This window comes from Cetorhinus maximus, chromosome 5 (genome assembly GCF_964194155.1).
Source record: "Cetorhinus maximus chromosome 5, sCetMax3.hap1.1, whole genome shotgun sequence".
Lineage (NCBI taxonomy): Eukaryota > Metazoa > Chordata > Chondrichthyes > Lamniformes > Cetorhinidae > Cetorhinus > Cetorhinus maximus.
The window spans coordinates 78,087,094-78,111,091 of NC_135883.1; the positions used below are offsets into that span (position 1 = coordinate 78,087,094).

The following is a 23,998-nucleotide window of genomic DNA, read 5'->3' on the forward strand; positions in this document are numbered from 1 at the left end:
GCCCATCTTGTCGAACCAGCAGCGCAGATGTGGGCAAACTATAGCCCCCAAGCCACATCCAGCCTGCAGGAGCTTCCAATCCAGCCTGTGGCTGCAGCGGCAGCGAATACAGTGCGTGCCAAGTGCTCATGCACGACTGTTTCTGGCACCTGGATGATCAGCATCAGGAGCTGTGAAAATAAAATGCAGATCCCTGAGGGCTTCAAGGGAAGTGCTTCCAGGCAAGTTGGACTTGCTCAACGATCAGAGGCTGGAGACGGGCTTTTCTGGTGAAGTGAGGCCACCAGGTTAAAGCTTGAATGCACATGGAGAACTAATGAAAGGGGCTCAAGGTAAGTGCAGATGTAAGATTTTTTAACAAGTTATTTTGATTTATTTTTTAGTTTTGCAAATAGTTGCGCTGTAATTCCAAAACTTCAATGAGATAATCTCAGGTTGTAGAAAACAGTCAAATATTAATAATGACATGATAGCCCATGGGAAAATGTCAACAAACAGCAATTGTAACTACTAGAACAGATGTTTTTAAACTCTTGTGGACACAGGCAGCCTGTTTCTGTTCATTTTTTAAAAAGGCTGGGGATTTAAATAACCTCACAGCTTGACAGTTCTAAATTTTACATTTAGGCTTTAGTACTCTTTATTAATAGACAAGTTAACCCTTATATAGTTTTGTTTTCCCATTTTTCTCATTCCCTCACTGATGGGGCTGGTTCTTGCTAAGGTCTGGAACCATGGCTGCTGGCAGAACAGAAGCTGAATCCAGGACCTTCAGGACTGCATTGGTTTAGTAATACATTGAAAAATGTCTTTTCCCACAAGCATGATTATATATCTATTATCTACCAAATAAAATCTTGCATGTGTGGGTAAGCTCTGTAAAATTTTTACATTATAAATTCCTACAGCCTTATTTATAATATACTAGGGATGTGGAACTTCAGTTAGCTGGGGAAATGAGAAAAGATGGTGTTGTTCTCATTAGAATAAAGAAACTTTAAGGGTAGCTTTAATAAAGGTGTTCAAAATCATGAAGGGTATTGATTAGGTGAATAAGGGAGAACTGTTTGTGGCGGCAGAAAGATTGGTAACCAAAGGACACAGGTTAAAATAATTGGTAAAAGAACCAGAAGGTAGCAGATTTGTAGGCCCAGGGCTACAATTCTGCTGGTGGGCAAGGCGTTGGAGCATAATTGCTGCAACCTGCAGTAAGTCCCAAATTATTTATGACTGAACGTCTCCACAAGCAGTCTCAGCTTAACATTTTGAAACGGACATCTCAGTGATTAGTGTTCATGCACTTCAAGAAATAAAAGTTGAAAGGTCATCTTCTGTCCTTGCCAGAGATGAAGCTAAGGTTTAGATTTTTAGAAGACGGATGATAAAAGTAATAGAAAGTGATGTGTGTGTGATTTTTGGTTGGCATTTGTGTTTTCAGAAAATTGATCATTAGGAGCATGTTCCCTAATGTGTGCAACAGATTACACGTGGATGTGGGAGCACTTCTGTTTTAATTCTTTATTCTTTCATGGGATGTGAGTGTCACTGGCAAGGCCAGCATTTGTTCCCCATCCCTAATTGTCCTTGAACTGAATGGCTTGCTAGGCCATTTCAGAGGGTAGTTCAGAATCAACCACATTGCTGTGGGTCTGGAGTCACCTGTACGCCAGGTAAGGATGGCAGATTCCCTTCCCTAAAGGACACTAGCGAATCAGATGGTTTTTTATGACAATGTATGACAGTTAACATGATAATTTATGACAATTATGATAGTTTCATGGTCATCATTATTGAGACTAGATTACAATTCCAGATTTTATTCATTGAATTTAAATTCCACCTGTTGCCATGGTGCAATTAGAACCTGTGTTCCCTGAGCATTAGCCTAGCCTTCTCTGTACTAGTCCAGTGACATTACCAGCTACACCACCATCTCCACCCAAAAATGTGCCATGGGGTTATTAAATCCCAACTTTAGGACTGAGAGGTAGAGATAGGAGACAGATCATTGTGCTCCCGGCAAGATGTGGTAACTGCCTGTGAGATGCCTTTCTATCGCTTCACAATTTCTTTCTCTTTTCTTTTCTGTTTTTCCCGTGGTGGTTCTTGCAATGCCGTAATGTAAATCACATAAAAGCAGCATTTATATTGGCAAGATAAAAGCACAATACAGTGGATGCTGGAATTCTGAAATAAAAATAGAAAATGCTTGAAATATTCAGCTGGTCAGGTAGCATCTATGAAAAAGAGTGACACTGGACTTTGATGCCATTGTAAAGAGAGATGACCAACAGCATTATTCACGCTAAGCCAAGATGGTGTGTAAAAGAGCCTATGTTTAGCTTTGCTGAATGTAATGCACCATTATGATGGTATAATTATCATAATAAAAATTTCATGTTTATTTGCACCAAAATTTATCTTTATTATAATTGTTCATTTCTTGAATGTTTATGCCTGAACCCCAATACAATTTGCATACTCAGATGAGGCCCTCCAGCTGAAAAGTTTGCCCACGCCTGTTGTGTATCTGTAACCATAATAACTGAGGACATGACAAACACGTACATGTGTTTTCCCATCCTGTGGTTTCATGACTGTACTTGATGTATTTTTTGCAGTGTGCTGCATTCACTGCTTCGCATCTTCTCAAACACAACAGTACAAATAGGAAAGGCAAATATGATTTTACAAAGCAGGACCATGCTGCTCTTCATACAAATTACCCCTGCCATGCCACTCAGGATCACTGTTATCATCTCTTTGGCCTGGTAAGACTTTCAGTTGGTCTGCACTTATGTCTTCAGTTGTATGCTGATATCCTGTAAAGTAACTTGTCTATCAGAATGTTTGAATGTTAAATGCGCCAATGAATGTCAATTATCAATATTTTTTATCTGCATTTTCTGGTTCTATTACTTTGGTCTGCTGTATTTCCTTTTTTAAATTATTCATTCTCGGGATGTGGGCTTCGCTGGCTGGGCCACATTTATTGCCCATCCCTAGTTGCCCTCGAGAAGGAGGTGGAGAGCTGTCTTCTTGAACCGCTGCAGTCCATGTGGTGTAGGTACACCCACAGTGCTGTTAGGAAGGGAATTCTAGGATTCTGACCCAGCGACAGTGAAGGAACGGCGATATATTTCCAAGTCAGGATGATGAGTGACTTGGAAGGGAACTGCCAGGTAGTGGTGTTCCCAACTATTTGCTGCCCTTGTTCTTCTAGATGGTCATGGTCGTGGGTTTGGAAGGTGCTGTCGAAGGAGCTTTGGTGAATTCTGGCAGTGCATCTTGTAGATGGTGCACACTGCTGCTACTTTGCATCAGTGGTGGAGGGAGTGAATGTTTGTGGATGTGGTGCCAATCAAGTGGGCTGCTTTGTCCTGGATGCTGTCAAGCTTCTTGAGTGTTTTGGGAGCTGCACTCATCCAGGTAAGTGGAGACTATTCCATCACACTCCTGACTTGTGTCTTATAGATTGTGGACAGGCTTTGGGAAGTCAGGAGGTGAGTTACTCGTCGCACGATTCCTAGCTTCTGACCTGATGTTGTAGCCACAGTATTTATATGGCCAGTCCAGTTCAGTTTCTGGTCAATGGTAACCCCCAGGATGTCGATAGTGAAGGATCCAATGATCGTAATGCCATTGAACATCAAGGGGCGATGGTTAGATTCTCTCTTGTTGGAGACGGTCATTGCCTGGCACTTGTGTGTCACGAATGTTAATTACAACTTGTTAGCCCAAGCCTGGATATTGTCCAGGTCTTGCTGCATTTGGACATGGACTGCTTCAGTATCTGAGGAGCCGCGAATGGTGCTGAACATTGTGCAATCATCAGCGAACATCCCCACTTCTGACATTATGATGGAAGGAAGGTCCTCTCAAGCATTATAAATATTTTGTATTTCAAATACTATAAATTTACTGGATACATTTGGTAAAGTACTCAAGCAAACTCATGTGACACTTGCACATTGATTGTTATTGATAGATAGCGACATAAATAATTGGCTGGGATTTTTTGCTCTTGCCTGCTGCGAGCGTAATGGTGGGCAGGAGTGAAAAATATCACACAAGTGAAAAAAATTATTTTACGTTGGCGGGAAAAGAGGTTGCGATCATCTGCACCTGACTTCAATGACTGCATTTTCCCGCCGCGCCATGTCAGGAAACTAATTTTAATACATTTGAATGCATACTCATTATAATGACTGCTCACCAGAATCAACCACCCCACCCCGCCCACCCCTCCATGCTGGATCAATGGGGCACATCGGTGTCTGATTAGAACAATGTGTTTCACAACTAAACATAAGTGACGTGCGCCTGGCGAACAGCACTTCGCTCGTGACTTCAAGGTTTGTTCGCATACTTTGCATCGTGCAGCACTCGGGCACCATGGACTGCGTGCCACGCTTCTCAGGCAGCCCCACCTCACTCTCAGGGAACTTCCAAATGCAAGGCCCTACCCACCAGACAATCGGTAAGACGGGGGTGGCTTGTAAGTGGCTGCAGGGGGAGGGGTGAAAGGATGGGCTGCCGAGCAAGGCCTCCATTGGGAGAGGGTTGAAAGTAGCAAAGTAGCACTCTGACACATGATTGGGGGGTTGCGGGTTGGAAATGTTGTCTGGTCCAGAATGAAGATGAAAGTCTTAGAGAGGGACGTAAGTGAGTTGGGGCCAGAACAGGAAGATGGCAGATTGAAGAGGCGCTTTAGTTTACATTGCTGACCTTGCAAAGACTGTCCTTGTCCCAGACCAGGTAGGAGAAGGGCATGTCAGTCGAATATCAGTCATGCCTAGTATATTGTGTACAGGGCGTGGCCACTGTAACAGGTGCCTCGGTCCGGGGGTTTCTGGTTCAATAATGGGCCACAGATGGCATACTCAAAGTCATGGTAGGCTGTAGATGGGAAAAAGGTAGTGTAGGGCCATTTGAGGGTTTCATGGGTGGGAGGCAGTGGGGGGGGGGTATTCAATAGCTCACTGTGCAATAGGCTTCAAGAAGGGGAGGGCTAATCTGAAATGGGGCATGGGAACATCTGCCTCAATGCGTTCAGGGGGGTTACACAGGGATACCCTCCACAATCAAAATGACATGGAGCTTTGGAGGAGAAGGCTTGAGAATCATTGGAGGGAGGGAAACCTAACCATAATACATGCCCAGGATGATGGCTGAGATTACCACAGTCACAAAAGGGACGGTCCAAGCTGACCTGGTAGTGAGCCCTTAGCACCACCATCTTGCAACCTGAAGTGATAACGCAGTACAAAATTAAACTGGGGAATAATTCAGCTGGTGAGGGCTCAGAGGGCCATTTGGAGGAATGGTGTATTGCACTGGGGGGACGATTAAAGGGGCATCAAACTGAACTGTGTATGACAAGTGAGGAGAGATGCACACCTGAGACATGTTAGAAGCCTTTCAATGATAATGCAGGGAATCAGGAGAGTGAAGCAATGAAGACCATTCATGCAAGAATAAAGACAGGTCATGGCAGTAATAGATCTCCTTGTTCTAGCCCCTTGTTCCAAGTGTGCCAATTGCCCACAGTGCTAATGAGGTCTAGAGCATTTTGGCGACTGGACAAGCTGCAGATGCAGGAAGTTATTAGAATCAATCATTAAGGAGGTTAGAGCTGGATGCTTAGAAGATCTCAAGGCAATTGGGAAGAGTCAGCATGGTTTTGTGAAAGGAAAATCATGTTTAACCAATCAATTGGAATTTTTTGAAGGAATAATATGAGCAGTGGATAAAGACATACTGTACTTGGATTTCCAGAAAGCATTTGATAAGGTGCTACATCAAAGATTATTACGGAAAATAAAAGCGTATGGTGTAGTGGGTAACATATTAGCATGGATAGAAGATTGGCTGTCTGGTAAAAAGCAGAGAGTATGCATAAATGGGTCTTTTTCTGATTGACAGGATGTGACACAGGGGTCTGTACTGAGGCCTCAGCTTTTTATGATTTACATCAATGACTTAGATGAGGGGAGTGAAGACATGGTAGCTAAATTTGCATATGACACAAAGATTGGTAGGAAAGTATGTTGTGAAGAGGACATGAGGAGGTTGCAGATGGATATAGATAGGTTGAATGAGTGGGCGGAGATCTGGCAAATGGAGTTTAATGTAGGAAAATGTGAAGTTGTTCACTTTGGCAGTAAGAAAACAAAGCAGAGTATTACTTAAATGGAGAATGGCTGCATAATTCTGAGCTGCAGAGGGATCTAGGTATTCTAGTACGAGTGACAAGAAGTTAGTATGCAGGTACAGCAAGTAATTAAGAAGACTAATGGAATGTTATCCTTTATTATGAAAGGGATTGAACATAAAAGTAAGGATGTTATGCTTCAGTTACATAGGCATTGGTGAGACCGCACCTCGAATACTGTGTGCAGCTTTGGTCTCCTTATTTAAGGAAGGATGTAAATACATTCGAGGAGGTTCAAAGGAGGTTTACTAGATTGATACCTGGAATGAGTGGATTGTCTTATGAGGAAAGGTTGGACAGACTGGGCTTGTTTCCACTGGAGTTTAGAAGAGTGAGGGGTGATTTGATTGAAGTTTATATGATCCTGAATGGTCTTGACAAGGTGGGTGTCGAAAGGGTGCTTCCTCTTCTGGGTGAGTCCAGAACTAGGGGGCACTGTTTTAAAATTAGGGGTTGCCCTTTTATGACAGAGATGAGGAGAAATGTTTTCTCTCAGAAGGTTGTGCGACTTTGGAAATCTCTGCCTCAGAAGGTGGTGGGGTCATTGAATATTTTTAAGGCAGAGGTTTATAGAGTCTTGTTAGGCAAGGGAATCAAAGCTTATCAGGGTTAGATGGGAATGTGAAAATCGAAACACAAGAAGATCAGCCATGATCTTATTGAACGGAAGAGCAGGCTCAAGGGGCTGAATGGTCTACTCCTGTTCCTATTTCTTATGTTCTTATGTTCTAGATGTCTTTAAAGCAGGAGCTCACAGTCTTGGCACTGGCAGGCTCACAGATGAGAAGTGTCAGACCCCCCTCAAATAATCACAGTTCCTCAATGAACATTAGACGTCATGAGTATCACAAAGAGTGTAGTATGACAGTGCAGTGATTGAGGATTCCAGAGCCTGGCCAAAGCAACCTCATAGTGGTTGGGCCTGTCAAGGGGGTGGGGGATGAGGGGGTGGGCGGGGTGAAGGTCTACCTTAAAACGTTCCTTGCACTGGCCAGGATTTCAGTGTTGAATAGGTGCTGTCACTGGATCCAAGCCCTTAAAGCCACAATCACACACTCATCATCTAAAGAAATTGGAGGCTGATGCTGACTCTTTTTTTCTCATTGATGCCACAGAGAGGAGAACTTTAGGAAGATGGAGGCTGGATTTATTGCTGCCTGCATTATCACATACAGGCAGGAGAGAAGATGGAAAAGATTGTGGCGCCAGCTCACCAAAGGGAGGAGCTAAACCCTCAAAAGCAAGGGGCAGCAGGGCCTCCTCTAGATGCAGAGGAAGAGGCTAACAGAAATGTTGTACTTAGGCGGCCCTCAGGACCGAGGGTGTACAGAACACATATCTTATCTGCAGTTGTGAGAGAGACGGTGTCACCTCCGCATGTCCAGGGATCTGGGTTTGACACATTCTCCAGGAGCTGGTGCCACGGGAACTGGGAGTATATCCATTGCCAGTGGGCTCAGAAAGTCACCACCGCTCTGAACTTCTACGCGAGGGGCTCCTTCCAGGGCTCCATTGGGACCCTGTGCAGGATCTCTCAAGCTTCCATGCACAGAGGCATACATGAGGTGACAGACGCCCTTTTTGCAAAGGCCCACAATTATGTACACTTTGCCAGAGATCAAGAGAGTAAGGGGGCCAAAGCACTGGGCTTTACTGTGATTTCTGAATTCCCACAGGTGCAGAGTGCTATTGACTGCACTCTTGTAGCTATAAAAGCTCTTTGACAACAGGCAATGCTATACATCCAGTTGCTCAATGTTCAAGTGGTCTATGACCACAAGAAACAAATCATTCAGGTGTGTGAGAGATACCCAGGAAGCTGCCATGACTCATACATCTTAAGTAGTTTGCAGATCCCTGACATCTTTGAGGGACCACACAGAATTATGGGCTGGCTCCTCAATGATAAAGGGTACCCGCAAAGGACCTGGCTGATGATGCCTGTGCGGTGGTCACAGAATCCTGCCTCGAGAAGGTACAACAATGCTCAAATCGCAGAGCATTGGTACCTTGAAGATGTGTTTTTATTGCCTCGACAGATTTGGTGGAGTACTCCAGTACACTCCCCAGAGGGCCTCGCGGATCATCGTGGTTTGCTGTGCTGCACAACCTGGCGCTGCAAAGCAGGGAGGAGTCGTCAGATGCTGACATGGAGGAGCTGTACGTCACCTCCAATGAGGAGGACATTGAAAGTGATGAGGGCGATGAGTTTGAGGAAGGCTAGGCTGCAGGGAAAGGGGCCATAGAATGGGCCAGACGAGGCAGGCGTGCATCCGAGGCCCTCATAGCCACCAGATTCCACAAGGATGATGACGAGTTGCAGTCAGCATCCTCTTGGACAAGTGTCTTCTCTCATGGGCCCACATGAACACCAGTATTGCTAACCCTCTCCTTGCAACCATATACTTTATCTGAGAGTGAACCATTGTCCTGGTCCTTTGAAGGATGATGAAGCCTCGGGAACATATGTCCTTGTTGAGATGAGGTCCAAGCAGAAGGAGGGCGTTCCAGCATCACACGTCAGAAGGCATATCCTCTTCTAGTGTCTCTGCAGCATCCCAGTCACCACAGCAGCCTAGTAGAGTCAGGAGCTGCTCCACAATCCTCAGTGCGCTAGTAGCTGTCTGCCTTCAGTCTGACAAAGCTCTTCAAGGAGACCCATCTACACCAACAGGACAATGCATTCTGTGTCACCTTGATGGTGAAACTGAAAGGTCACACTTGGACCAAGACAGCCGAGGACGTTATGCAGATCTAACTCCATTTTGACATCACCTCATCCTCTGTGCTACCCCCTCCTTCATCATTTGGCATCTGGCACTCTCAGTTAGGGATGTGGGCGTGCATTCATCCTGACATTTCCATGGTTTCTGACCAGCTGAGGATCATGAAGTTCACACAGTCAGTCTCCCCTCATGGCCGCAAAATGCAAAGACACCGTGAAGCACTCAAGGTAAGGCTTTGTTGCTAATAAAGAGCACTCCTCAGATGCCTTGCATCCTGGATTGCATTCCATTACCACCCTCAAAATTGACAAAAGCTTCCATTTACACTTCCAGAGCATGCTCCAAGGCTCCATTGACCGCAACACATCGTCATTTGTATTTATCATCAATGGCCTCATCGAGCGTATAGGTGAGGAGACACTACTCAGAATGTATGGCTCAGCTCTTCACCCCTACTTTGTGATGAGGGTATTGTGGCCACAATGCAGACAACTTACAAGGTGAGAAAGGCTAAAGGTTGTAGGCTTGAGCGTCAGTAAAATAAAATGCCTTCGAGGGTCAGAACTCCAGCACTTAAAGGTGGGAAAGTGCTCACAATTCTCACTGAGCTTAGCCAAGGTGCACTCAGGGGGTTGGCAACGTGCCAGGTGGACAGGATTGCACATCAGCTCGGAATAAGGGCTCATAGATTGGAAATCCTGCAAGATGACAGTGAGTAAGCGGAATGTGAGGATCTGTGACTCTTCTTCATGTGTTTTCACATGTCTCAATGGACACAAGACCTTCACCTTACAATAATGCAAGACGGGTGAACACCTTCTTAAACTGGCAAGAATGAGGATGACATGGACCAGCACATCATGTGAATGAGGTTCCTTACACAAGCAGACTTGACATTAAGGATGAGGCATCAATGATGTTGGAAATGATATGAGTACGTACACACTGTGGGGATATGGAAGCTGACAACATCGACCAGAGGCACATGGCTTCGACATCTACAATAAGGTAGGTAGGGACCATGGGGGTCACATGATGGACAACAACAGCTGACCATAAAGAGGAAGCATACACAAGAGATGTGAAATGAGTGGGACTCTATTTCTATGAAAAGTACATAACATGTGGTTAACACCTGTGCCACCGTCGTGCTCCTGATATTTCTTAATTTTCCAATCCCTACTGCTACATCTTGGTGCATCCCTGACACCTACAGCAGAGGTGGAGGCAGCCTGCTGACAGCTATGCCCTGTTTCTGTGATGACCTTGGTGGGTGTCTTCTGGAGGGCCGAGACTTGGACGGCTCCGGCCTGCTTTGGGGCAGGTGCACCCTCCTCAGACTGTGGAGCTGGAGGTGATGGAGTCACAGGAAGAGGGCATTGGGATCATCTGGACACTGCTGGAGTCACCTGGGTGGATGGCCCTGGGGTATCCAGCTGCTGCTCCCCCTTCCTATGGGCACCTGAGGGCCCCCTGGCTGAGGAGAAGAGTAAGCTGGAGTGAGATCGGGTTGCCCAGCTCTCTTGTGTAGCCAGTGATAGATGCCACCAATGCCTCCGCCAGTGAAGTGCAGCTCTTGATGCAGTGAGGACCTATGTCCTGGACCAAGGTCTCCATGGTGACTGCCATCCTACCAGTGTTGACCTTGGTGCATTGACATGTCAGTGTTATGACCTCATACTGAAATTAGATGGATTCCTCCATCATCTGTTGCACTCTGAAGAATGCAGCTGACAACTCTTCCTGATATTCCCCTGACTGTCACTGAAGCTCCATCAACTGAGTTAGGTCCAAGTTCGGAAGCTTGTCATCAGACTCGGACTCAGCAGAATCATGGGCTCCAGCAGTCCTCCGAGTGCCGGCTACCTTGGATGACCCTGCCTCCGTTTGCTGTGGACCAGATTGTGTGCTGTCCCTGGCAGATTGTGACCCCGAGGCTACTCTAGAATTAGGTCCTGTCAAAGTGTGTTTTTTAGCTAGTGGAGGTTGCAGGTGAGCGCTGTAATGGGTCTTCAATGGTGCTGTCCTCTGCTTTTTCTGAGGTGTCTTCAGGGCTGGATATGAGGGCATGGCTGTTTGTTCCCCTCAGGTGCTTCCCAGAGGTGCCTATGAAAAAAAGTAGAGATAACTTCAGCATGGTAAGCTACTGAAAGATAGCATAATGGACTCACAGTATAGCTGTCTGAGAGAAGAGCTAGTTCAGGGTCCTCACTTGGGTGTGCGCCGCCCATCTCACTGTCACCACATGCTCGATCCCTGTCCTCTCTGGTCATCATGATGGCGTGCTCCTCACATGGAGTGAGGTTGTTAATTTCAGCCAATCCAGTCTGGGACCTCTCTCGCCTGTTGAGTGCGAGCTTCCTGCAAGAAGACAAATGGACAGAGTATGAGCAGAACGCCTACCAAGGCAGATGATAAGGGTGCCTGCCTTGTATGGGTGGTGAGTGGAGCAATGGACAGGATGAGGATACGATCTACCACAGGATATGAGCCCAGATAGAGATGTGAAGGTGTGTGTGTGAGTGAGTGAGTGGTGATGTGCCTTAAGCTGGCACTGTGTGAGATCCTTGTGGAGTGCCATCCTGCTAATGCCTGATGGGCTTGTGAATGCATGAGTTGAGGGTGGTAAGATGGTTGACTTACCCTACCAGAATGGATGAGATCATTCGTCCTCTTCCTGAACTGAATTGCTGCCCTTTTCTGTGCTGTGTTTGCGCTGACCACTGAAGACACCGCCTCCCAAGCCGGAGTGGTGGCATTGGTTGATCTCCCCTGGCCATTACTGGGGTACAGGACATCCTGGTGGGCCTCAACAATATCCAACAGGTAGCCCAGCGAAGCGTCATTAAATTTGGGAGCAGCACTCTTCTTGCATTTCGGTGCCATGTCTTCCCTGGGGCTATCCTAGCCTGGAGACATCAAGAAGGCTGTGTGTGGGTGCGGTTTAAATATGGCGCCCAGGGGAAAGAACCGTTGAGGTCATGGCTTTTCTCACAGTTGGGGTGGGGGGGAGCGGGTGATGGAACCAGGCGATTGCTTCAATATAATAGGCAATATGCTGCTATGAGTGCACATATTAACAGTCGATTTACAACTAAGCTGTGGCTTGGGAGAAGCAAAGAAAGGAGGTAACAGTATGGTGTGAAAAGGCATGGAGCCTCTCACCTTTGTTTGTCAATCAGTTCGAGCATTGGGTAGACATGGATAAAGAAAGACTTGCATTTCTGTAGCGTGTTTCACAACCTCAGAATCTCCCGAAGTGCTTTGCAGCTAATTAATTATTTTTGACATGTAGTCACTATTGTAATGTAGGGAATGTAGTAAAGCATCAGTTGGGTTGTATTCAACAGGAAGAGAACTATAAAAGAAAATGTTATTGGAAAGATGCCATTTTTTACTTAGAGAGATAGAAAGAAAGACCCTTGTTACGTTTGTGACCCAGGGGCATGAGTAGACTTGGAGAAGTCACCTTCACAGGACTCCATTAAAGCCACACGCAGTAAGTTTCAGACGCAGGACAAATGTGCACTATGTTGTCTGCTGTTTAGGATGTTTAAGATGAATGTTTTGTCAAAGTGAAGTGAATTATCAAACATATTACTTTCTCTAGTTGTACAAATCTGTTTAATAGGTAAAACATTTATTCAACAGTGGCCTCAAGGAAGTGCTGTGTATCAAGCTGTACATTTGACTTCACATGGTGATCTATTTGTTAAGTATGTCAGCATTGTTAGAAGCTGCAAAGTGTTGACCGAAACTCTTAATCAATAGGAACAGCCAGCCAGTGCCTGAAGCTAAATCTGAAGGCAGCAGAGAATACCTTTGATACCTCTTCATTATATTATTGTTTGGGATATTGGCATCTGTAGCCTGTTTCAGGCATCTGGGATATCCAGAATGTTTGTTCTTTCTTTAGCCTGCACGATCACACCCAAATAGATATTTCTTCCCAGCTGTTCAGACTTGTGGGTCTGGAACAGCCTTATTCTGTATCACCTAATGAAGTAAAGCAGCCAGCTTTGGCAAATTGGATAATAATCTTCAATTATCTATATTTGCTAATAGCTGTCAGACATCACATTCCTGTTATACCACTTACAGATATTTATTATAGTTCTGGTACCATTGGAACGACCTTGGATTCCTTTCAATGTTTTATTGTTGCCTTGCCATATGATTGCCATGAGAATCATCACAATAACCACATATGTTTCATCATAGGTTGTCTGATGTAATGATACTATGATTTTGATGTTTAGCCATTCCTGGGCACAGTTTGAAATTAAGTTGTGTAACACCACTTCTAGTGATTCTCAAATGGCTTACCTACATTTCCTGGGGGAAGGTAACGTCCCTGGCTGCCACCTGCTTTTATATTGGGCAGTCGGGTTTTCAGCTGGTCTGTATCCTGTCTGGTACTGGATGCTTTAATAGTTTAATTTTGAAACACCTGATCCCAGCAGGAAGCAGTACCAGGCCAGTGGTCGAGAGCAGAATTTTGGGAGAAGTGGTGAGGATGGAGGAGCTCTCGTAACCACAAGGAAGCCTAATAAAACCTATCTTTCTGGTCCTAGATCTGTTTGACTCCAGGTTGGCTTAGTACAAGTGGCAGGTCAGCTTCCTCATGTAGGGCTGGCTTAAAATGGCAGTGAGGACTCAACCTGTATATTTAAAGCAGGATCCTGCTTCCTCTGGGCGAGCGTCCACAGGCCTGGCCTTAACATGTTCATTTTTCACTTGTGCGTGGGGATTGGCTGGAGAATGTCTGGTATTCTTGAGCTCTGTGGTCATGCTACGTACATGGTGTTCTCCAGAAACATGGGCACACACAGCTGTATCCCCTGCATGCAGCTGAACACATTGAATTGCTGTTATCCTAAGATCACACAACCCAACTTGCAGATGCAATAGCAGGATTCCAAATCTGGACATTGTAAATCCTGGCAGTGTCTGTGTTGTCCAATCCAAAAAAAAGCATTAAACAGCTAGATGTAGCATTATTTAAAAGGCCAGGCACCCTGATTACAGGTAAATTAAAGTTTTGATACTTTTGAAAGTACTTTTGGAGGTGTGTTGGTGAGCTCAAGCAAAGGCTGCAGGAGGTATGGGAGCAGCAGTGGAAAGGGCAAGCTCTGTGTTGTATCCTCTGTCAAATTGGAGCTGGACTCTTCCATGTTCCTTGTGAGTGACAGGAGGCTGTCTAGCAGGACAGTGAATGCACCCAGTATCTCATTGTGAACCCTCATCAGCCTTCTCCTGTACGGAGCCACATAGGGGGCCCCATCTGAATCCTCTGTAGCAATCATTGTCTTCATCTATTGAGCTGGCAAAGGAACCATTCTTTTACCCTGGGCCTGGTTACAACTTACTCATGCTGAGCGATTCACTGTACTAATTATAGTTTTAATAAACATAGAACTGTAGCTTTAAGAATAATTCTGTGTTTTAAGATCACATGATCTGTCTAAACCAATCAGTTTGTACTGCGGGGAAACTCTTGGAAGGAGTTCTTGTGTTATAGAGCTTGAGGTACACATGTAGCTGCTGCTGCTGTCTAGTAAATAAAGTTCAATGTTTCCAACAGGTAGCATGGTAGCCTGGAAAATCAACCTTATAACACTCAACATGTACTGAGGCGCTGCTTTCAAAACTCCTGCAGTCTTTGTTCGAACAGTTCACCTATCCTTCTGATATCCCTGAAAGAATGTGGCAACACCATCTGGCAAACGCAGCAAACTCACCAATGCACCTCTAAAAGCACTTTCAAAAGCACTTTAAGACATTCGGATAGAAAAAGTTCCAAACGTTTATACTTAACTTCAAGTATCTACAGTGCTAGTGTCTGAACTAATGGCTACAAACATCAGATCAAGTGATGGGGCCTCTTTCTCAGTGCTGTGCTGTTGTTCTCTTTCCTCCTCATTGACTTCAGTTTTACTAGAATTCTTGGTGTCACATTTGGTTGAATGCTACCTAGATGTCAATGTCAGTTATACACAACGCATGACTAAAACTCTGCTCTAATGTCCATGTTTGCACTAAGACTGTAGTGAGGTCTAGAGTCAAGTAGTCGTGGCAGAATCCACATTGAGCAGATAATTGCTGAGTGTTATAATCTGGTTAAGGATCAGTAACCTTTTGTTTAAAGTAGACACAGTTTAAAATCCAAGTTATCAAATAGGAGAATAAAGCCGTCAAATTCCACAGTTTTAAACAAGCAAAAATAAACTTTACTATGCAAATTCGGAAAAGTGAAACAATTTACAATAGCTATATTATGCTCTAACACTCATAATTAACATAAGATAAATATGAAATAACAGGCAAACTGTGGCCGAACACATCACACTGCACCTTAAATGGTAGATGCGATCAAGACAGATCCTGCAAATTTCTCAGCAACCCACCCAGATGGCAGTAACCACTATCTCCTTAAAGTCTCCTTAAAAATGTTCCCTTCATGAGGGATTTGAAGTCTTCACTTTTGAAGATCTAGCCTCTGAATTCCCTCCAAAACCATTCTGCCATGGATTGCCTCAATGACAGCTCACACCCCAATGGTTCAATCTCTTCTGAGACTGTGTTCCGCAGGATTCATCAAGTTTTACTCCCGCCTCTAATTACTGGCAAAATTCCATGTCTTTCACAAACCGCTAGCTTCACTAATCTGGCACTGCACCTAGGTTTTTCCAAATTTCAGTCTCCTGGTTACACCTAGATGTAAGTAGATCCCCAGGCCTCTCTGAGCCCTAGTTGCCTGGCACAGAACCAGTGACCTTCCGGCACCTTCTGAGTTCCCCAGGATTCCTCTGAGCCCAAACTTGCTGGAGTCTCCTAACGGATTCCCTGCAAACCAGATGAGGCCCAAACTGCAACCAACTCCCACTCCCACTCTTAGTAAACACACAGATATATTGAAACCAGAGAACCTTCTTAAGCACCACCCATCTCTATGATGATGTAGCCTTTCAGGGTTCACTGAATGTTTTAAACTAATTTAACTCTTAACTCCAAAAACTAAACATCTCTCTGGATTACACTTCTTTGCAAGCAGCGTAGGCATCACGTCTTCAGCCAAGCAAGCCCACCTGTTGTTTTAGTATCTTACCTTTGTGGTTGTTAATCCCCAGGGGAAGCAGTGGAGTGAGGGAGGTGGTGGCATAGTGGTAATGGACGAGTAATCCAGAGGCCCAAGCTAATGCTCTGGGAACACCACCACCTGCAAGTTCACATCCAGTCACTCAATATCCTGACTTGGAACTATATTGTCATTCCTTCACCATTGCTGTGTCAAAGCCCTGGAACTCCCTATTCAACAGCATTGTGGATGTTCCTGCAACACATAGGCCCGGATTTCACCCTGACGGAGAGCCTTTCCGTCATTTTGAAAATCCTGTAAATGGCCGAAAATCCTAAGCCCAGTCACTGAACCCGGCATTTCCCATTTTAGCAAGCGTGGGACTGGAGTCGGGCTGGGGTTTGCACATGCATGATTCGCGGGGGCAGTTGTCTCCACTGAAGTGGGATTTTGGAAGAACTGGAGCATGGAATCCGGAGTGTGCAGATTAGAATGGATATGAGGAGGTCTGAATTTATGGATTCTTATAGGTACCCGTTTGGTTGGGTTTCAGGACACCTTTGGAAGAAGTAAGTCAACCTTTGGGAAAGTTAAGACACCCTTTGGGATAATTAAAAGTGAACATGATTATGCACTTTTTACACATAAATTCATTAGAACTGTCAAGCTGTAAAAAAAGATGTCCAGCTGCCCAAGAACTGTCTAGCTGTCAAGGAAATGTTGGAGCTGTCCATCTGTTAAGTCTGTCAAAGCTATCCAGGAAATGTCAAACCTGTAAAAGTTACCCAGGAAGTATCAAAGCTGTCAAGGAACTGTCCAAGGGTACTATATTAGTTTGCTTGGAGGGGTTAAGGAAAAATTGTTGTGGAGGCATGAGTTGGCACTAAGTTGACATAAGGGAATGGGGCAATGGAGGTATGTAGAGGGGCATTATGTTGGCATAGATGTGTGAGGGGCCATGGGGGCGAGTAGAGGGTAACTAAGTTGGCATAGGGGACATGGGTTGGCATAGAGAGTATGTGGGAGCTGAGGGTGCGAGGGGCAAGGGCAGGAGGGATCTTCTTTGTTTATTATTATTTTCCATTTATGTAAACACATTGCCAAGACATGGCGGCAAGCCTTGCACCCAGCCCGCCTCTGTACCCAGTAGTCTGCAGATTCATTCCAGGGTCACCTATCCTGACTCCTTTTCAGCCCACCATCAATCCCCCCGACTGAAAATCCAACCTGTGGGTGGGTTCGTTGAGCCGGGAAATCTCCCGATCCGGGAATGAAAATCTGGTCTATGAACTGGAGCAGCTCAGTGTGGCTCACCAATTAGGAATGGGCAATAAATGTAGCCTAACCAGTGATGCCCACATCCCAAAAATGAATTTTAAAAAATCAATCGAGCTCCAACCTTTTAAGTGTCACAGACTCCATGCCGCTGTAGTTGCATTTATCCTATTTTCCACAGCTAAACTCTAATATTCCCAGAACTAAGCATTACCTCTAAAAGGTCAAAATGAACCATAAACTAAATATTCGCCACATAAGTTAGTGTCACTTGGTAACATTGTTGATGACACCTTCCATCACTTTGCTGCTTTGTTGGAGGTGGTTCAGAGGAGGTTTACTAGATTGATACCTGGAATGAGCAGGTTGTCTTATGAGGAAAGGTTAGGTAGATTGGGCTTGTTTCCACTGGAGTCTAGACGAGTGAAGGGTAACTTGATTAAAGTATATAAGATCCTGAATGGTCTTGACAAGGTGCACATGGGTTGATGTTTCCTCTTGTGCGTGAGTTCAGCACTAAGGGGCACCGTTTTAAAATTAGGGGTCACTCTTATAGGACAGAGGACAAATATTTTCTCTCAAACAGTTGTGCAGCTTCGAAACCCTGCCTCAGAAACCAGTGAAAGCAAGGTCACTGAATATTTTTAAGGCAGAGGTAGATAGATTCTTGTTAGGCAAGGAAATCAAAGGCTATCGAGGGTAATTGGGAATTCGGAATTCGAAACACAAACAGATCAGCCATGATCTTATTGAATGGCAGAGCAGGCTCGAGGGGCCGAATGGCCTACTTTTCTGCTCCTATTTTGTATGTTTCAATGACTGGGAGTAGACTGATGGGTGGAGGGTGTAATTAGCCAGTTTGCATTTGTCCTGCTTCATATGGACATGACATACCTTGACAATTTTTCATATTGTCATTTAGATATTGTTGTGGCTGTACTGGAACAGCTTGGCAAGGGGCACTGTTCAATTTTCCACTGGCTGTAGTAGAACTACAACTGAACCAAAGCGAATTTTTAAAGTCTTAGGCAAAAGATTTGAATCCTTAGAAATTTTAATGTTAGCAAAAACTTTAGCATTGGCTTTTTGCTTTTGCTAATTTTAGTGATAGAGTCACAGAATCATAGTGGTTTACAGCACAGAAAAAAGCCCTTTGGCCCATCAAGACTGCGCCGGTCAAACAAATACCTAATTATTCTAATCCCATTTTCCAGCACTAGGCCCATAGCTTTGTATGCCATGGCATCGCAAGTGCACATCTAAATACTTCTTAAATATTATGCCTCTACCACCATTTCAGGCAGTGAGTTCCAGATTCCCACCATCCTCGGAGTAAAAGATTTCTTCCTCACATCCTCTCTAAACCTCCTGCCCCTTACCTTAAATCTATGCCCCCTGGTTATTGATCCCTCCAACAAGGGGAAAAGTTCCTTCATGTCTACCCTATCTATGCCCCTCATAATTTTATACACTTCAATCATGTCCCCCTTCAATCTCCTCTGCTTCAGGGAAAATAACCCCATTCTATCCAATCTCTCCTCATAACTAAAACTCTCCAGCCCAGGAAACATCCTGGTAAATCTCCTCTGCACTCTCTCTAGTGCAATCACATCCTTCCTATAATGCGGATTCCAGAGCTGCACACAATACTCTAGCAGTGGCCTAACCAGCGTTTTATACCATTCCAGCATAACCTCCCTGCTCTTACATTCTATGCCTCGGCTAATAAAGGTAAGTATCCCATTTTCCAGCACTAGGCCCATAGCTTTGTATGCCATGGCATCGCAAGTGCACATCTAAATACTTCTTAAACATTATGAAGGTTTCTGCCTCTACCACCCTTTCAGACAGTGAGTTCCAGATTTCCACCATCCTCGGGGTGAAAAAATTCCTCCTCACGTCCTCTCTAAACCTCCTGCCCCTTACCTTAAATCTATGCCGCCTGGTTATTGATCCCTCCAACAAGGGGAAAAGTTCCTTCCTGTCTACCCTATCTATGCCCCTCATAGCCATCTATTCTACCTGTCCCGTTATCTTAAGGGACCGGTGGACATGCATACCAAGGTCCCTCTGATCCTCAGTACTTCCCAGGGTCCTACCATTCATCGTGTATTCCCGTGCCTTGTTTGTCCTGCCCAAGTGCGTCATCTCACATTTATCTGGATTAAAGTCCATTTGCCACTGATCAGCCCATCTGACCAGCCCGTCTATGTCCTCCTGTAACCTAAGGCTACCCTCTTTACTATTTACCACCCCACCAATTCTCGTGTCATCCGTGAACTTATTGATCAACCCTCCTACATTCAAGTTTAAATCGTTTATATATACCATAAACAGCAAGGGACTGATCCTTGTGGAACCCGACTAGGCACAGGCATCCAGTCACAAAAACACCCCTCGACCATCACCCTCTGCTTCCTGCCACTCAGCCAATTCTGGATCCAATTTGCCAGATTGCCTTGGATCCCATGGGCTCTTACCTTCGTTATCAGTCTCCCATGTGGAACCTTATCAAAAGCCTTGCTGACGTCCAAGTAGACTACGTCAAATGCATTGCCCTCATTTACACACCTGGTCACTTCTTCGAAAAATTCAATGAAATTGATCATACATGACCTCCCTTTAACAAAACCATGCTGACTGTTCTTGATTAATCCCTGTCTCTCCAAGTGTGGATTAATTCTGTCCCTCAGAATTGCTTCCAATAGTTTCCCCACCACTGAGGTTAGACTGACTGGCCTGTAGTTCCCTGGTTTATCCCTTCCTCCCTTTTTGAATAACGGTACCACATTGGCTGTCCCCCTGTCCTCTGGCACCTCTCCTGTGGCCAGAGAGGTATTGAAAATTATTGCCAGCACCCCTGCTATCTGCTTCCTTGCCTCACTCATCAGCCTGAGATACATTTAATCAGGGCCTGGAGATTTATGTACTTCTAAGCCTGCCAGGCCACTTAGAACCTCTTCCACTCCTATACTAATTTCTTGAATTATATCACAGTCCTTCTGCCTGATTTCCATATCCACGTCATCCCTCTCCCTTGTGAACACAAAGTATTCATTTAGAACCCTACCTACATCTTTCGGCTCCACACACAAATTACCACTATGGCCCTTAATGGGCCCTACTCTTTCCCTATTTACCCTCTTACTCTTAATGTACTTGTAAAATAACTTTGGATTTTCCTTTATTTTACCTGCCAATATTTTTTCATGCCCCCTTTTTACTCTCCTAATTTCATTTTTTAGTTTCCCCCTACACATTCAATATTCCTCCAGGGCTTCCGCTGTTTTGAGCCCTGGGTATCTGCCATAAGCCTCCCTTTTTCTCTTTATCCAATCCTGTATATCCCTCGACATCCAGGATTCCCTGGATTTGTTGGTCCCACCCTTTATCTTTGCTGGAATATGTTGGCCCTGTACTCTCCCTATTTCCTTCTCTGATGCAGATTTATCTAAAAGTAGCTGCTCTCAGTCAACTCTGGCCAAATCATATCTGTTCTTATAAAAATCGGCCTTCCCCCAATTTAGAACTCTGATTTCTGGCCCATCCTTGTCCTTTTCCATGACAACCTTGAATCTAATGTAATTATGATCACTATCTGCAAAATGCTCCCCCACTGATACCTCTACCACTTGCCCGGCTTAATTCCCAAAGTTAAGTCCAGGACCACCCCCCCTCATGTAGGACCTTCTATGTACTGGTTTAAAAAGCTCTCCTGGATGCATTTTAAGAATTCCGCTCCCTCTAAACCTATCACACTATGACTAACCCAGTTAATGTTGGGGAAGTAAAAATCTCCCACTATTACTACCCTATTATTTTTACACTTCTCTGAAATTTGCTTACATATCTGTTCTTCTATTTCTCTCTGACTGTTTGGGAGCCTATAGTACACTCCCAGCAATGTGATTGCGCCTTTCTTGTTTTTAAGTTCTACCTATATGGCTTAATTTGAGGAGCCTTCTAAGATGTCATCCCTCCTTACTGCTGTAATTGATTCCTTGATCTATATTGCGATACCCCCTCCTCTTTTACCTCCTTCCCTGTCTCGCCTGAAGACCCTATATCCTGGAATATTGAGCTGCCAATCCTGCTCCTCTCTCAACCATGTCCCTGTGACAGCAATGGCATCATACTTCCATGTGTTAATTTGTGCCCTCAGCTCATCTGCCTTATTTGTCAGACTCCTTGCATTAAAATAAATACAAATCAACCTTGCCAAACTCCCTTGTGCCTTAACTGGCCTATAATTTCTATGCCTTCCAGACTCACTTGCTCTCTCTTCTAATTTTGGCTGTGCATTTCCCCCTGCTGAACCTCCTCTCAGGATCCCATCCCCCTGCCAAGTTAGTTTAATCCCTCTCCAACAGCACTAGCAAACCTCCCAGCAAGAATGTTGGTCCCATTCCGGTTCAGGTGCAACCCGTCCGCCTTGTACAGGTCCCACTGCCCCCAGAAATGCTCCCAATGCCCCAGAAACCTAAAGACCTCCCTCCTGCACCATCTCTCCAGCCACGCATTCATCTGGACTAACCTCCTATTCCTATACTCACTAGTACGTGGCACCGGAAGTAATCCAGAGATTACTACCTTTGAGGCCCTGTTTTTTAACCTGCTCCCTAGCTCCCTAAACTCTGCTTGCAGGACCTCATCCCTCTTTCTACCTATGTCGTTGGTCCTAATATGTACCACGATCTCTGCCTGTTTGCCCTCCCCCTTTAGAAAGCTCTGCAGCCGTTCAGTGACGTCCTTGACCCTGGCACCAGGGAGGCAACACACCATCCTGGAGTCACATCTACGGCCGCAGAAACGCCTGTCTGTTCCCCTTACTGTCGAGTCTCCTACCACTATTGCTCTTCCCCTCTTTTACCTCCCCCCACTGTGCAGCTAAAATATAACTGATATTATCACCAGCGAGCAAAGCTACAATGTGTAAGTATAAAGGTGGTTTGCCAGACAAAGACCACAGTCTTTCAGTTCTGCATCAAATTCAGCAAGAACTGGTTTTGATTAATCTATAATATGATAGCACCAGTAAGTGTGCTCAGCTGAGGAAACTTGTGAAAGTGCAATGTTTTGTTTCTGTTGGATCCTAGTCACCAGTTTGTTGCATCCTGTTCACACACTTGTAAAACAAAAACAGAATTACCTGGAAAAACTCAGCAGGTCTGGCAGCATCGGTGGAGAAGAAAAGAGTTGACGTTTCGAGTCCAACATGACCCTTCAACAGACCTGCTGAGTTTTTCCAGGTAATTCTGTTTTTGTTTTGGATTTCCAGCATCCGCAGTAGCTTTTTGTTTTTATCGCTTGTTGTAAGGGGTGGCTGATTTGGTACTAATGATAGAGTTGAGTAGCCGAGACTTCATAGCTAGAAACTCTGTGTTTATTTACAAAGGTACTCATCGGCAACTGAACATGTGCTAGCACTTAAAACTCTATCTCTTTAGTACTCTAACTGACTACAGACTACCAACTACAGAGGTAGCCCACACTACTCTGCTATTGGATACTAAGATCATGTGATCTTCCATTATAACATTCTTCTTAAAGGTATATTACACATCAGATTAGCAGTTTCTGAATTTAAAAAAGAAATACTATAAAATAAAGTATCTTAACAGGAATGTTTTATGAGGAAAACTTTCATATGAAGTCAATGCTTTCACTGAAAAGTACCATGTACATTTACCGTGACATTTCACCCACGGTTGCCCATTTAGAAGTCATTCAGGTTCTCTTGTTGTTCAAAGTTCCTTGTTTTCTTTTTTAAATGAATTAACATTTAAAATAAGTTTTTGAGGGTCTCTGATATTGTTAAACTACTTTCTGTTCATGCCAAAATTGTCAAGTGACTGTACGTGTCATGAGACTAATGCCAGATGATGTGGAATGATAATGATGCGCGAGCTGAGAAAACAGAACAACCAATCGCCTTACTGTCTTAATTGGCAGGCTTTCTTTTATTATGTCTATGTTATGCTTTTCTGTATCAAAATGTTGTTACGACCAGGTGAGGTAGGGTGAATGGCTCCCCTCTTTGCCCTCTCTTCGCTTGACCACATCAAAGGGTTGGTTTTCATGATAACATTTCAGGTTAGTACGTTTCTTCAGAACTGGGGAATATGTTCTGATGAAATATCTTTGACCTGAAATATTAACTCTATTTCTCACTCTGCAGATGCTGCCAGACTTGCTGAGTATTTTCAGCATATTCTATTTTTGCTTCAGATTTCCAGCATCCACAGTATTTTGCTTTTATGATTATATATTGCTGTTTTCTAATCACATATTTATATATTTTTTTCCAGTTTTATCAATTTTTCTCTGATTTTAGACATTTGAAATGATGGCTCAACATAAGATTATATTACGCTGCCTTTTGCTGTTGCTCGTCTGTCAACTTGCAGAAGTTGAAGTTGGTCGGCCACATAGTTCAAATTCTCCTCTTTTGGTGAGTAGCCACCTTCCTATAAACTGTGTGTCACAGAAAGCAAAACAACTAAAATTCTACTTCACATCATATTTTTTCTCTCTGCTCTTACTCGGAGATGACTCCAACCTAAAAAATCAATGTGAAATGTGATACGTATTTCATAAAGGAAATGTACCTTTGTCCCTCTGCATAGGCAAAATCTCACAGTTAGGGAAGCAGCCATGACAACAGAGATTCCTTAACATGCACAATGCTGTGCCAGATGTTTGCAA

General features: G+C 44.4%; 1 long non-coding RNA gene across 1 annotated transcript in view; it reads left to right on the forward strand.

Moving 5' to 3' along the window:
• The window catches only part of LOC144680305 (uncharacterized), an 80,935-nt gene that overhangs the window by 39,690 nt on the left and 17,247 nt on the right, over positions 1-23,998 (forward strand). The window contains exon 3 of the long non-coding RNA XR_013576531.1: positions 23,628-23,744. This is a non-coding gene — a long non-coding RNA (uncharacterized LOC144680305). The remainder of the gene's footprint in view (positions 1-23,627; positions 23,745-23,998) is intronic.